This window comes from Canis lupus, chromosome 4 (genome assembly GCF_003254725.2).
Source record: "Canis lupus dingo isolate Sandy chromosome 4, ASM325472v2, whole genome shotgun sequence".
Taxonomy (NCBI): domain Eukaryota; kingdom Metazoa; phylum Chordata; class Mammalia; order Carnivora; family Canidae; genus Canis; species Canis lupus.
In genome coordinates, this window is record NC_064246.1 from 81,387,528 (window position 1) to 81,404,234 (window position 16,707).

Consider the following 16,707-nt stretch of genomic DNA (forward strand, 5'->3'; position numbering starts at 1 on the left):
CAGTTCACACAGCTGTGTCAATACTGCTAATACACTAAAGTTTTGTATTTTCTCATCTGTACCTACTTATCAGTTTTCATAAATTTTTCGGTGACTTCTATTTGTATATAATTTTTATTTAATTTATATTTATAGTTAATTATATTTATTATACATTTTAATTAAATGACAGATTATACTGATCAGAGAGACAGAGACTCTTATAACCCTGAGATCACAATATGAGCCAAAATCGAGAGTCAGAAGCTTAGGCGACTGAGCCACCTAGATGCCCCAAATTTAATATTTTAAACTAGGCAAAATTGAACTGGTAAGATTTTTAACAAATCACCTAAAATTTGCACTTGATTGTGTATTTTTTACAAAAACTTTTAGTCCATTTGGATTAAATGAGTTAGGATAAAAAATTCACAATGTTAAGCATTATACTCCACTTTCTCTGAGATCTTGTATGTTGTTGAATATTTACTGTATCAAACAAATGATGAAATTTATAAAATGTAAATCTTCATCTAAAAATAAGTCTCCTTTAATCAAAGTGATTTTATTTTAGCTCTTGGTTTAACCAAAGGCAGAATGAGATTGTGTTAAAGAAAACCTAAATATTAAAAAAAATCTAAATATTTGATAAATCTCAGTAATTTTTCTGCAAAGGGTATGTTTATGCAGAGACCACAGTATAATAAATATAATAAATCTTTACATATGAATTAAATAATGTCATAGTTTACTATGTAAATGAATTGTTCCAGAACAGATTTTTTTTTTTAACCCCATGATTTCCCTATATATAGTCTGATACCAAAGAATTTACAAATGAATTGATAGATGTTATTGTTTTGCTTTCCCTGGTGCTGAAATGTGGCTGAAAAATTGGCAAAGTACTTTTCCAGGGTCTAGATAGATGTGACTTTTGGAACATTGTAGTAGCTGAAGTATGTTTTGCTCTATCCCAATGACAGCATGAGCAAGATGATGTTCTTAGGGCAACACAAGAGATACATAAATGCATAATGTCTGATAAATCAGGAGTCTATTGTGGCAGGGGTTTTTGTAATAGAACTGCTTGGCCAATTAAGTGCTAGGAGGACATGATTTAAGTGCAACCAGACAAAACAGGAAATGATTCCTTCTCAAAGACACTGGAATAAAGGACATTCCATCATGTTTCTAATTTCATCTCAAGCCTCATTTCATCTAGGAAATTTCTGTGACCCCCTTACCAGCCTCTCATCCTATTTGCTCCCCAAGTTAGGTCAAGGCCTTTATAAGCTGCAGTAGACTCAAGTGCCTTCCTTCAGAGCACTTACCAGAGTGAATAATAATATAATAACTTGTGAGATTACATAATTATTCCTTTCTCCTGCTAGAGAGTGAGCTCTATGCAGTTAAGAGCTTTTCAAGTTATTAATTGCCATAACATCCCAGTGCCAAACAAAATGTATGCACATTGTAGCGGCTCAATCAGTAGCTGGTGACTGCATAGCTGAATATATGAATGAATGAAATTTTACCTACTGGTTTCATTGAGGCCTTATGCCAACGCCTTGACACTAGAGATCAAATGTTATAGAGTCAAGCCCAGCTCAACATGAGTCAAGTATACTTTATTGTCCTTGTTTACTAATGACCGATTTATCGATGTGTTTGTCTGTTAAATGTCAACATTGATTACTGTTCAAACATTCATCTATGACAGGACCTTTTTAGTCCACAGGTGACATCATTCTGCATCAGCACTGTCAGCTGGTTACAAACCTGATCAGCTACAAAATCGTTTGCATTGTGCCCCAATGCAAAACGACACATGGAGCCCCCTTTTCAAAAATTGTTAAGAAATTCAAGAATGTTCTGGCAATGCATTAATCCAATTGGGGCCCCTTCTTAAGCACAGAACTGTGTGTGACTATGCGGGTTGTGCACCCATAAAGAGAGTCCTGCCCGTGAGAAAAAAAATATTTTTTTTTTTTTTGGTTTTCCTTAGTTTTGGAATCTGATTTTATGAAACTCTCCCCTTCCTGTTTCTTCTCATTATTTCATTCCCACTTCCTCATCACTTCCAAGAATGCCATCCCATGAAGGATTACACAGGAGTTAATGTAATCACAAGAGGGGTAAGGACAGACATTTGTATGCAAAGCAAGCTACCACCACCACTAGAGATTACAAGAAAGGGGTTCAGAACTCCTCCTTCTGGTCTGTTCTCTTGGCAACTGTGGCAAGACTTTGTTTAATCAACACGCTGCTAGGACGAAGCATCACGGCCCCGGAGTTTTCACTGCCATTCTTCTCCAAGGATGTTGACTGCCGGCATGAGAACCAAAACTGACATTCATCAGAGTTATAATATTGTATTTGGGAATCTTGAGAGTAACTGCTTCTACATTCGTGACACACTTGGCAAAATTCCCTTCTTTCTTCCCCTTCATTTACTTTCGTGTATCACTTGTCTTCATTTCTGTCTCTCATTAGATGGTTAAATCCTTATTTAGCCAGGACCATGGTTATAGCTGTCCCCTATAATTTCATAAACAGCATATGTTTTGCGGTGATTCTGGATATATATCCATATATATCTGTATGTGTGTGTGTGTTAAAAATAATAAGTGACTGCATAAACAAATCTCTTCTTTGTAAACCATGAGTTTTAAGTCAGGGTTTCTTTCTTTTCTAGATTGCTTTAGAAGCGACTGCAGCCCAGGGCTTCTCAAATTTTACCTCTCAGATTCACCATGAAGACATTTGAAAACGCAGAATGCTGACCACTCCCATAGTTTAGAACTGATCTTCTGATTCAGTAGGTCTGAGAATCTTCATTTGTAACAAAGTCCCAGGTGATGCTATCATTGGTCCACAGACTGCATTTTGAAAACTACTGTCCCAGACATTAAAGAAAAAATTATTCAGTGGCACTGCCTAGTAAGGAAGACTTTGTTGAGGGAGTTCATTGTGATTGGTGTAGGGACCACTGAAGGCGAGATTCAACTGTGAACACAGCATGGGCGAATGGGAATTCATAGCCGAGGAGCATGACGGGGGTCAGTGGATGCAAAACTATTAAGAAGTAACATCAGGCATGAGGAGGGCGCTAGATGGGATTTCTGGCTAAAAGGACCTAAGAGGATTCTTGCTGAAGGCAGAACACCGTAATTGGACATCATTTCAGGGGTGGTGGAACCTGAACATCATTTGGACATCATTTGGTGGTGGATCAAAAATTGATGGGTGGTGGACATCATCTCAGGGGTGGTGGATCAAAAATTGAGGATGATTAGGATATTGTTCACAGCCCATTGTAGAAAAAGTGGGGTTCCCTAAGCTTGGTGTCCTTTAGTTACAATGCAGAGTCACCACATGTGCAACATTCATGTGAGCCCACATCAGCCATCATTCAAATGAAATGCGAGAGACAAAGGAAATTGAAACAAATAGGACAGTCATGCTGCTTCCCATGCCTTCCGTCTCTGACTTAGAATCCCATATGTTTTGCGGAGTATCCATGAAGCTGGCAAGCTAATCTGATAGCTTCTAAGGAGGTTGAAATACCCCCAACTTAAGTTATTGACAAATAATATGGGAAAGAAAGCAGGAGGAGGAATGAAACGATATTTTAGGGAAAAAATAAATAAAACAATAGTGATGACTTGTCTAATCTTTTTTTCATAATAACTTATTTGAAATATTGCCATTCTTAAAAAGATTCTAAGAGTTATTGGAATTTTTTCAGGGATCTTATTAATTTAAATGATGCTTGTACCACTCAAACCTGTTCTTAGCATTAACAATACAACTTCAAATATAAAATTAAAGGTTATATTTTTAGGGGCACATGGGTGGCTGCCACTTATGAATCCAATGATTTTTGGCTCAGGTCATGATCGCAGGGTTGTGAGATCAGGTTCTGCACTGGGCATGCTCTCTCCCTCACTTGTCTGCCCCACCCCCTGCTCAGACTCTTTCTCACTTTTTGTCAAAAAAAAAAAGATTTATATTATTGTTCATTAAATTCACCTGAAGACATATTACCCTTAAAATTTATTGTTTGACACTATTTTTTTATTTGAAGGATTTTTTTCTTTCATTCACTTTTTTAGGCATAAAGTGAAATCATAACCAGACAATGGAAAATTCATTCCTGATTAGTTTTAGTTCACCAATATTTCAAAATTTAAAATAGGCCACTAACCTTATTCTAGTATGGATGCAAGCAATCAGATTGAGTAAGAATTTACTTTTCAATCAACATGAGAAATATCCAATCTATTTTTTTCTGTCTTGGTAAGAAGATGGGATTCAATTTACTTGTAAATCTTTTCATATGCAGCCAAAAATTTTTACATTAAAAATAGAAGGGAAAAAAAACCAAGCAATGTGATTCAGGTGTGAGCTAAGAAAATTAGGAGAAAACCAGCTCTGACTTTTATACCTAAAGTACACGGAACACATGGCTTATGTGGGGGGGAGAGTGGGAGGACCATAAAACATTTAGGATCAAATGTCCTTTCATTACCTCTTGATTGTTTTTACAAAATAATTATAGTTTTGAAAACATAACTGGCTAATTGATACTTTAATGTTTCCTTGGCTCAACCCTCCCTCTTCCCACTTCCAAGTAACATGATCTAAGAAATGTTGAAATATGGTTAAATAGTGACAGTAACAGAAGTTACTGTTAGAAACAGGGGTTTCAGTAACAGTTTATTTGCAGAGAACAGAAACCACTCTAGGCACTTTAGGTGATAATAAAAATTGTGATAATAACAATAATTGCATTTTTTTAATGTGGATGGTCATTTACAACATGACCAGCAAGGTAAGAACTAGAGGGTTAGCAAGTGTACTTCCAGCCCCAGAATCACACATCCCTTCCTGTGATGCAAGCAGCTGCCAGCAGTGCCTCAGGTAAGGGTGGCTGCAAAACCATGCTTCCTCCGTGCTGTCCAAATCAATGCCTTCCACCTTCTCTTTCTCCTTATTTGACTCAATTTCTAATTTAAGGATCATGAGGACATCTGAAAAACAGCATATGAATCACTCCCCACCCCCACCCTGAACACTCACTGCCAGGGGAATGTAATTTTTAGTTTTCCAGACTCTACAGTCCATAAGGCAGACTGGAAGGAAATTAGAAAAAAAAAATGTGTCAAAAAGCTACGCAAAATTATTTTTCCTCCAATGTATTTGTGGAGAAGGAAGCAGTGTAGACATTCTTTACATTCATCTCATAGCCATACAGAGACAACTAGGTTGGGTTAATTTTCTGTTATAGTGAGAATTGATATTATCTCTAATACCATTAGAAGGAACCCAGGAAAGGGTGGCTGAGAAGTTATTGATTTTAACAAGTACGTAGCTCTTTAGTAAGCGACTCCTTAAGGACTGGCATTTATTGTTTAACGACAACGTGACAACTTTTAGGCAGATAATTCCACATGAAATACAAGGTTGTTTTATTTAATTGGTTTTAACAAAATTGAGTATTTTCCATTTGTTGAAGGGGGTCAGCCTTCAGAGAGTCCTATTATTATAATGACAGGACGCTCTTCAATTTCTTGAGTGTTTTATGATTATAGTCAGGCATCTTCTGTGCAATTTCTCATTTAGTTTTAATAGTATAGAAATGTGGGCACCTGGGTGGCTCAGTTGGTTAAGCATCCGACTCTTGATTTCGGCTCAGGTCATGATCTCAGCGCCAAAGATTGGGCCCCACATGGAGCTCTGCACCGGGAGTGGAGCCTGCTTGAGATTCTCTCTCTCTCTCCTCCCCTTTTGCCCTCCCACCCCAGGAAAATCCTTAAAAAAAAAAAAGTATAGAAATACATTTTTTCAAGTTTTCACCAGCTTTTATTTTCCTATAATGGACATGTGACCTCTCCTTACAATGAGGGACACTTATGAGCCAGTGAGTCATTCATCTCATTCATGCAGACCTTACTGTCTGTCTTTATGACTTTTCATGGGCCACTATTTCTTAACAGTGGTGACTATGGAGAAGTTTTCTCTAATTCACAGGACTAGTTTACACAGTATTTCTAGAGATAATTCAAAAGAAATAGAGAAGTAGCAGAATCCCAAGTTAACCCATTTACAGAGTGAAAACAAAGAAGGAACTGAATAAATGATATTGGTTTAATAAAACAGAACTCATCAGAGGCTTAATTTTAAGGTGCCATTCTATTTGTTCTGTATTTTAATTTTTGTTACTAAAGCTTATATTCGACAATATTGCATATGAGTCTCTCTCTTAGAAGGAGGGCATTGAGGAAAACAGGATACGTTTTAATAGAATTCATGATTTGAACGCTCTCTCTTTCTCATATCTATCGCTCCTGAACTTGGAATACATGGGTGTTTTGTTTATCATTTACTAAATATATTAGCTGATCATAAACCAAAAGTGCAGTAACAGGCAAAACCACTGTTTCACATTTTAAAGTTTAAAAATATTATTACAGTCATTTTGTATGGATATCATTCTTCAACATCATGACAAATTTGAATTTTAGACAAAAACAACATTTTTTTTCCTAAACAGCCGGAAAATATACTACTCTATGATACACTGTTTGACAGCACGACTGCTATTTGTATCCAATTCTGTTATCTCTTTCTCTAATAGTATCGATGACCTTAGTTGGGTGAATGGCTTTCCAGAATAAATACTACGTTACCAAGTCTCTCTTACAACTAATTTGTGGCCAAGTATCTCATTTCCGGCCAATGAAATCAAATGTAAGGGAACATCCTTTGCTTCTTCATTTTATTTCTCTTTCTAGAAAGCAGAGGTAGGGGTGACCTCTCTTGGATCACACATACGAGTTCAACTCTTTCAGAATATTTGAGCACGAAGACAGAAGAAGCCTGAGTTTCTGGTAACTACACAGACCCCACCGCAATGATATCAACTCAGAAATTTATATAAGAGAAAAAACTTCTTTTTTTTTTTTTTAATTTTTATTTATTTATGATAGTCACAGAGAGAGAGAGAGAAAGGCAGAGACACAGGCAGAGGGAGAAGCAGGCTCCATGCACCGGGAGCCTGACGTGGGATTCGATCCCGGGTCTCCAGGATCGCGCCCTGGGCCAAAGGCAGGCGCTAAACCACTGCGCCACCCAGGGATCCCCAAGAGAAAAAACTTCTATCTTGTTAGGATGCTGTTGTTTAGGAACACATCATCACATCATGCATTTTGGGGAATAAAACAGCATTTCACATCTGATCTCAGCCTTTGGTTATTTTTTAAATCGGACCCATTTAAATGAAATCCAAACAAGTCCTCACATCATGCAGCCATTCAGTCTGAAACTAGCAACGATGTGCAAAATATTCAATCTAATAAGAGGCCATCATGTGTGTGCACACCAGTCCTCCTGCACTTAATTAAACACTGTGTAACATATACAGGGCATGAGATTCTATACTTTCTCTTGACAACCAACCTTAATATGTCAATGGCAGTAGTATATTGAACACACAAGCATATTAATGTATATTAACAAGTGTGTTGCAGGAAAAAACTGGAATGTTTGCTTGTTTATGCATTTTACCTGACTCTAAAGGCACTCTGATAAAAGACCAAAACAAACAAACAAACAAAACAAAACAAAAAAAAAACAACAACCAACCAACCAAACAAACAACAAAAAAAGAAACAAAAACAAAAAACCTAAAAACTTACGGGTAAGCAATCTGGAAATGAGTTTAAGAATTCTAGCTCTATTATCACATATGTTACAATTTTCCAGATTTTCAAGCCCTCATCTGTGAAGTCAAGAGTTTCAAAAAGTCTCTTTCCACTCTATCATTTTGTTGAGCCAAAATATTTGGCATTGTGAAATATAAAAGTAATTAGGAACATGGGTCATATAATAACATTTGGTATGGTAAAACTGTTTTGAAATCTAATTTAACATCTCTCTCCCCCGCCCTCCTCCCCCGTACTGAGTTTCTTTCCTTCCTCATTCTGCCGACTGTAGAAAGGAGCTACTGGTGTTGCAATGATCAACTCTGTACCTAGGAGGTGGCACGACATCTAGAAACAGTAGGAAAGTGGGATTCTAAAGATGCGTAAATACATGTTCTCTGTTGATATACACATGTTTTTATCAATATGAAATATCAACTCATTGTCATTTTAACCCTATCACTGGTTAGCCCTGTCACCTTAGGCAAGTCATTTAACATTTCTGAGCAGTATTATCCATCCTTAGAAAAGTCATTGCTAGACAAGATCACCTTCATCCTCCCTCCTCCAGGTTTAAAACTATTTTGTAGTATCTTGCTATTTCAGAGCACATATTAAAATTTTAATTACCCTAAAGATAATCCTACACTTAGCCAGAGAAATATAAAGGTGTGCATTATTTTGTGGAGCTATACTGACATCCTTTGGTAAGGTTCTGATCGAATAGAACTCCATGCAGAGATAGATAAATAGAGAGATGGACAGTTAGATGGTTGAGAAAGAAACAGAAGCACCCAGATGGATTTACCTCTGTCCCCACACCCACTGGGCATGAGACTCAAATTTCTGAGAAACAAACCAACCCAAAAAGATAAAAGAAAAAAAAAAAAAAAGAAGAAGAAGGAGATGGTGGCCAGTCCGAAGTCTGACTACCTTAACAGCACTAATTAATCGCATAGTTAAATCATGAATAAAATACTCGATCTATAGACTATCAGAAGGCACAGCACGTAAGATTGAGGAGCAAGACTGGCTCAGGGGCATTGCAGAAACCATCCGGAGGGTATGTCCCCCCCTAGGACAAGAAGTCAGAAAACTAAGCTATTCGGACAACCGAAGGAAAAAAGAAAAAAAAAAAGGAAGTTCACGGAAAGCAAAAAATAAATTAAAAAAAAATCATGAACGTCCCAGTGACATCGCTGTGGCAAGGCATCATCAGCTCGGGGTGCAAGGCGACCTGGCCCTGGAGGGGGGGGAGGGCTTGGGTTCAGCAGCCTGGGGCGGGGGGAGGGGGAGGTAGACGCTGCAGAAAGCTGGACCGTCAGAAGAGGTGCGCATCGGGCAGGAAGGGCCAGCAGCAGGCGGGCGCCGGGCTTGCGTTAGGGACCAGCTGGGCACCTGAGCCCGGGGCACCGAGCCTGCCACCTGGCCTGGGAGGCCTGGCCGCGGCGCGGGGCTGCGGGGCGACCCCGGGGCTGCAGGGCGCCCCCGCTGCTCCCCGCCCCCGCTGCTCCCCGGCCCCGCCCCCTGCGCCTCGGCCCCGCCCCCCGCGCTCCGGCCACGCCCCCCGCGGCCCCTGGCCCCGCCCCCTGCGCCCCGACCCCCTGGCCCCGCGGCTTCCACGGCCCCGCCCCCTGCGGCCCGGCCCCGCCCCCGCTGCTCGCCCCGCCCCGCCCCCTGCCCCTGCCCCTCCCCCGCCCCCCGCCCGCGCTCGCCGGGTCTCTAACCTCCCGGGCGAGCGCGGCCGCTCGGCTCCCGCCGCAGAACCTTTCTCTCCGCGGGAGGAAGGGCTCCTTCCCCTCCCCTCCCCTCCCCCTCCTCTCCTCTCCTCTCCTCTCCTCTCCTCTCCTCTCCTCTCTCTCTTTTTTTTCCTCCCCTTAATCAGAAAGCACTGAATGAAAGCCAATCAGCGAGAGCTCGCCCCCGTTCTCCGCGGCTCCCTGCCGTCCAGAGTTGAAAGTGATGCTGAGCGAGAGCTGGAGTTAGATTGAAGTAGCCTCGGTGATAGGGAAATAACAGCCGAAAACAAACAAAAAAGGGGGACACGGTGACAATCTCTCCGGGGTGATTTTGGCTGCAGCCAACTTCCGTCATCCAGAAGCTGATAAAAAAGGTAGGAAGACTTCATGCTCTCCTCCTCCTCCTCCTCCTCCTCCTCCTCCTCCTCCTCCTCCTCCTCTTTTTTTTTTTTTTTTTTTTTTTCCCCCCAAGCCCCCTTAAGGCTTTCATTTTCTTTCCCTGGGGAGATGGGAGGGGAGGGAATGTTTGTTGTTAAGTTGCATTGAGCAATTATTTCCAAATAATTATCTTTAACACCTGAGATTAATAAGCATGAAACTCCGCACATCAGATTCTAGAAACCACCTCTTCGAATTTCTATAGGAGATAATGGAAAACTAGATCAATTATGTATTAGGCTCAACAGCGGGTCATGATAGGAGAGTTTGTGAATCCGTGCGCCCTGGACAAATGCTAAAAATATGTCGTGGAGGGCAGTCTGTCATGCTCCTACTTGTTCGTCTGTGTCTTAAAAATCAGTTGCGGAGATAACCTTGTTGCTGTGAACTCTAACATCATCTAACATTACTTTGCATTCCGTGTGAATGGATTCACTCTGCACTTGTTCACAGTCATAGTTCATTGTCCGTCCAATATAAAGAGAAATGACAAGCAGAAGACAGGTTCCTTGAAACTGTCAATGGTCACTAAGCATCTACATAAATAAAATAGATTGACATTCCTCCGAAATAGAAGAGGCATCGTCCCTGCGTTCACATTTCGTATCTGAGCCAGAAGTGAGGGGAGAGAGGAAGAAGGGAGACTAAATGCATGTAGTCAGCAGTTGCAGCATTTATTGTCTCTGCTGCAATAAAATCCATATTTTATGTGGTGTTAAATTAATGCAGCGCATTGCAAGTCTAAATGCATGCCCCCAACAAGTAACTACTGATAGCACCGTAAGTGTGGGCAAAAGCAGTAGTCCGAAAGTGTTTTTATGTCACCACAATAGAAACCTACCATCTCCTTATCATTAAAAAAAGGGGAGGGGGGTCTACAGGTGCAATCAAAGACAAACATCATTTTAAAACTGCCCTATCATCTTTTGCTTAAAAAAAAAGAAAAAAAAAAACAAGCACAGAAATCTCTTTCCTATAATATGGTTCTTCATTCCAGCAAAAGCTTCTCTTATCCAAAACTGCACATCCATTACTCTCAGCTCTTCGGAGATGCATGATTTCTCCTTTTCTCTTAAAGGATCTATATTAAAAATCTTCTGTCCCTCCGATGCTGACAACTGTTCTACTTCAATGCATATGTTAGTAGACTTTCTCCCTCCACACCATCCCCCTCCCTCTATCCTTCTTTAAAATGTAGCTACAAGAGCTTCTCTGTGGTGAATAACACTTGGCAAGAGTGTGCTCATTTTTTAGGTCTGGTATGGTGAGGATTTTTAATTAGTAGAACTTTCATGAAAACATTATGTCATTGACAAGAGCTCGAGGTTCAGTTTTAGTTAAAGTGAGGAAGAAGAAAGACAGAGGCTGTGTCATAGAGAAATAGGGAGATAAGTTGCATAGACCATCTACCTTGTCCCCATTCCCTGCGGTGTAGGGAAGGTGGCACGTATGTGTTCAGTGTGTAATGCATAAGGAAAGAGTAGTTTATGGGGTGTGTGTGTGGGGGTGGGAGTACACAAATATAAGCACAATATATCTGTGTCTTAGGGACCCATCAAATACAAATCCATTCTGACGATAAAAATATAAAGAAATGCTTCTTTCATTTGCCTTCACTTTTTTTCAGCTGCTATGAAAGTAGGAGTCAATGTCTGTTTTCATGAAATCAGATACTTTCTTGGTTTCGGATACTTGCTGCTTAACAAACTGACTTCCCCGGAGAATGCATATACCTTCCCTGACTCCAATCAAATAATAGAATTCCATACACTTATATGGCTTGGGTTGGGGTGGGGGGAGCCAGGGAAATAGGAAAGCAGCGTATAATGTGTGTGGCATCCACATACATATGCATGTATGTGAGGTGAGTGGCTAAATTCCTGGTACCTGTTCAGTGCTTCAGGTGATATTCCTAGATGTTGATAAACACTAGCTATTTGGTGATACCAGCACGAGACAGGTATGCAATTTAACATCACAGTGTCAGATTTTTACTACACTGAGATTTTCTTTAAAAAGGAAAAAAAAAAAAAGAAAAGAGGGGTAGAAAATTGATTTTCTATCTGGGGTGATATACATTTCTGGCACGTTATTAAGAAAGTAGTGTAATCTAAAAGAGGTGTGATTTTATTTTTTTTTCTGGTTGAAAAGAGTATATTTGAAATGAAAAGGTTAATTCCAAAATATGTGAACCCTGTTTCGACTCTAGGATTTAAATCACGATCTTCACTTAATTTCCCATATCAACAAATAACTGAGACACAACACACATTATCTAAGGGATTTCTGGACATATGACTTATTTCCTATGTTTCTTAACCTACTTTGCAGCGAGTGTTAACACTGTGTCCTCCTGGAATATGTCATTTTTATACCAAATCATTCCGCTAGGCTGCAGCACAGCCTAATGTGCTCCAATGCTGCTGATTCAGCAGCAAAGTGAACCATATTTTTGTTAAGTGTTATTATCAGGAAGAGTGTTGCATAGTAAGCAATTAATACAAATCATGGGTATAAACCCAACTGTCTCTGGTCTAGCCCTTGGATTTTAAAAAAGTATTAGCCATAATATATTGTTATTTCTACTATGCAAAATGCATTCTAATGCTGTTGCCACATTAGAAGTGCTTGTAAAATAGTGAAATAAAGTGACAAAATATAAGCAGAGAAATAGAAACATATTTTATGCCAACCCTAAGTAGTTCCATGCAGGTATTTGACTTCCAAATTTCAAGGCTATGCTTGAAAACTCTACTTTTGATTAACCTGAAGGGTCTCAGAAAAGTCACTTTACTAACCATATTATATTTAGCAGTCTTGTTCTCAAATAGGCTGAAGTTAAAAACCAAGTGGCAGGAATGGTGCCCTCATTCTTGTTAGGCTTATACTGAGCAATGGTGAGACCGATGAAGCATTATGCTAAGTATATATGGTCCCTATTATGAATATTTTGAAAAAAAAAAAAAAAGCAGAGCCCAAGGAATGTCATCATGAACACATATTTGAGGAATGAAAGCAAACATAGGAAAAATATATTTTCCCTTTCTTGCCACTTCATTCAGACCAGTGAGTTCACTGAGAAAATTGTATTTTGTCATAATTAAACTAATTCAGAATATGCAGGTAGAAAGAAATGTCCTAAAAATAAACATTTTAGATTCTGCCGCCTTTTTCTTTTTTTTTTTTTTCCTAGCTAAAGCATTTGGATTATGTCCACAGAGCCCTAGTATAGCATTCCCTGCTTTTATCTCTAATAAGTTCAACACTCAAAATTACAGATTTTTTTCACGCAGAAGAACGAGAGAAAATTTCAATCAACAAGGAGTGCCTGTTTTCTAAGATAACAATATCAGCTCAGGGTCACCTCTCTTCTTCCTTTCTTGCTCTACAGCAGCCTCACTTCACTTGACATTTTAGTATGAGACTTGGAGCCCTTTCAAACACAGTTGTGTTGTCTTTCGCAAGGAGAGCTAAAACATGAGGCCATTTTTGCCTTTGCTGTATCTCCTTTGTCACTGCTCAGTTCAACTAACTCAAGAGGCAAACGTTGTAAGAAAGCATCCATCCCATTAAAGTTGTAGGTTGCTGGGAATGCATTATCGTTAATGTCATGCTAACATTGATCAGTTAAATAATCTGGCAGTTTCCTAAAAATTGTTTCAACATAACTTTCACTTAACTCTTTATTACCAGTGCAACTTCTTGCCCCCCAAAAAAAGTAACTTGATTTTTTTTTTAAGGAATAAAGGGGCTTTGTTTTCACAAATATCTTTACAGTTTTATCCAGATTCTCTCTTTTGCAGTGTATGTGATGGTCTCTCCTCTCTATTATGAAGAGGCATTTGTTAAACATCACGACGCTGGTGGGGGATTTAAAGAAAGGGAAAACTGGAAATTGAATAAGAATGAATACAGTGAAATTTCCTTTTACCTCATTTTAAGAAATCAAATGTAGCATTCCTTGGAAATAATGACTGCCTCTGGGAGTTGAAATGCCTTCATATAACAATCCCTTGTAGTAGAGGGATGTCGTAGAGAGTTTGACAGTGACATTATAAAGCACTTTATCAAACCATGTGATCTCTATATGCTCCCACCTCCTTTTAGAAAGCGGCCTTGATTCTCCATACTCTACACGATGCACAAATAAATAAAGTTAAGTAACACTTTGATTTCAGGACAGAATTAGGCAATAGGCTATAAGGTGGAGCCTTGCTTCACAACAAGGAATTCAGCATTAAATGACATGTCTAAACACTTCAGAGCCCTGCTGATACTCAGAAATTTTGCAGTGCACATTCTCTCTCATCCTCCCTCCTCCCTTTGTTCCCCTCGCTGTCCCTCTCCCCCCTTCCCTCATCCCCTCCTTCATTTATGGCAATTACAAAGGTCCTTGGTTGAGCATTCCATGTGCCTTTTAAAAATACTACTCTAGGTGAAATAATATTTCTGTAAATCCTGTGAATCTTATAGCCAGTGTTCTATCATCTGCCACATTATACATTTGACTTATCACATTATTCTTTGCATCATAGCATAAAGTGTATGACAGTTCAGTTGGCTGGTTCACGTCCTTTAAAATGAAAGCAATTCTTTTAGATAGTGTAACACCTAGGCTTTTAAGGAATTGGAATTGGCACCAATGTAGTTTACTGCACTAGCAAGCAAAGTATGGGAAACGCTGCATTTATTAATGAAATGACTTCTCCAAAGTATCAGAATGTAGAATGCATAGACATGAGTTATTATCCTCAGTACATCGGTTTATTGATTGGGAATCTTTGTTGATTTACTGTAACAGAGGATATTGAAGTAGTTTGACAGTCCTGGTTTTAAAAATAAATTAAACATAAATTGCACTTTCCAGGAAGCAGCCTTTCATTAGACATGTTGATTCTTCTTTGTTGCATGATACAGATATTACCAGTTTCTGAGATAAGAATGCAAACTGACAAATCATGAGCAAATGTCCATCGTAGCCACTGTGAAGAACTATCATTGCTCCTTCTCATTTTCAGTGGAAAATTTGGGAAACATAAACTGTCACCATAATCAAGTTAAGCAGAATGTATGGGAAATTAATCAATAAACTGAATAAAGTAAATGTTTAACTTGGGTTACTCTGATAATTCTCTGCAATGTTCACGCAGGACTTATAAATACAAGAATCAAAGCTGAAAATTGGCATAATTATATGAATAGAGGAAAGGCAATCAATTTATTTGCCTAGGTTATTGAGTACTTTTTTTGCATAATGCTAATATAAATTTTAAAAATGACGGATTTTTCCTTTTGTATGTAACTCTACTCCCAATAAAATCAAGTTAAATCAACTCCACTTGAAAACCATGGCAACTTCTGGGATATCTAAAAGTAATAAATGTTTCCATAATTCTTGAATCAGACTTCAAATTTAGATGAAGCACATAATATTTCTAGATAATTTGACTTACAAGCATTGATTTTAAATAATAGTCTTTTATTTAGGTTGACTTGACAAAATTTGTACTATCTGAGGGGCTGATTTTGGTGTTTAACATGCACATCTTCTAAATGTAGACTCTTATTTTATTTAAAAACTTTGCTTTAAAGAAACTAAACTATTAAAAATTCGCTACCTCGAACTCATTGGTTTAATTCTATTGCTGATAAAATAAATGATATGAATTACATAAACTTTTATCTATACCAACAGCACAGTATTTATCTGCTTTAGCAATTACATAAAGCAAAGAAACCATTGGAGTAAAATGACATAGGTCGACTCCTTTAATCAAATAAGCAAAAACTGGGCACGCAGTGATTACTAATTAGCCTTGTCAAGTATAAAATTTTCTTCTTTTCTTTCTTTCTTTGTTTCTTTTGGGGCTTCTTCCCAAATCATGGTAAGTGCTCAGTCATCCTAAGCAGTCACAAGAGTGACTTTTTGATGGTTAGTCTCTGGAGAGTGAAAACCACCAAGATGCTTTCCACAGCTTTCAGTTACCCAGAGTCAACTGTCATCTGAGGGCAGAAGAACCTGCTTCTGACGTATCCTCACAAGGTCAATAGCAGCCTAATGCTATGTCGCAGTGTCCGCATCCTTCACTTCATTTCATCGCATCCCATAAGCATTTTATCACCTCACAGTATCCTAAGAAGAAGGTATGAGTACAGACATTTCGAGAGTGGGAGAGAGATCACATTCTTGCAGCTTTTATTATAGTCTGTTGTTATAATTGTCCTATTTTATTATTTAGTGTTAATCTCTTGAAGTGCCTATATAAATTGAACTCATCACAAATATGTATGTGTTGGGGAAAAAGCTTAGTGTTATTTCGGGTTTGGTACTGTCTGCAGTTTCAGGCATCCACTAGGGGTCTTAGATAAAGGGGGAGTGCTCCAAAAGCCTTTGCCTATAAGTAAAAACCTATGGAGAAAATCTTTATTTCCTGATCAATTCCTTCACCAAGTTTCAGCTATTCTTTTGGAGATGTGTTCAACATTGCATCCTAAACACAGGCATGCACCGAGAGGCACTCTTCCCTCTTTCTCCTCAACTTTTTCTTCCTGTGTATATGATATATATATATATATATATATATATATATATATATATATATTCCTGCTGAAGTGAAGAAGTGAAAAGTGGAGATTTTCTATAGAATTTATCTGTGAAACAAAAGTGGATTTTTTTTTTTTAATGATACAGGAAATCTCTATCCACCTTTTTGGATGGATGAAAGTAAGAAAATGAGAATTCTCCACACTAAGAATCTCTTCTGTTCTAGCTATTATGTCTTTTTAAATATATGCCATATATGCCCAAATTTTCCACATTTATCACCTAGGTAATTCTACATTTT

General features: G+C 38.6%; 1 protein-coding gene across 1 annotated transcript in view; it reads left to right on the top strand.

The window, feature by feature from the left end:
* The first annotated feature begins 9,394 nt into the window (after window positions 1-9,394).
* LOC112652718 (cadherin-10) overlaps window positions 9,395-16,707 on the top strand; it is a 174,721-nt gene continuing 167,408 nt past the window's right edge. The window contains 1 exon segment of the mRNA XM_025436344.3: window positions 9,395-9,798. The gene's annotated coding sequence lies outside the window, so the exon portion shown is untranslated.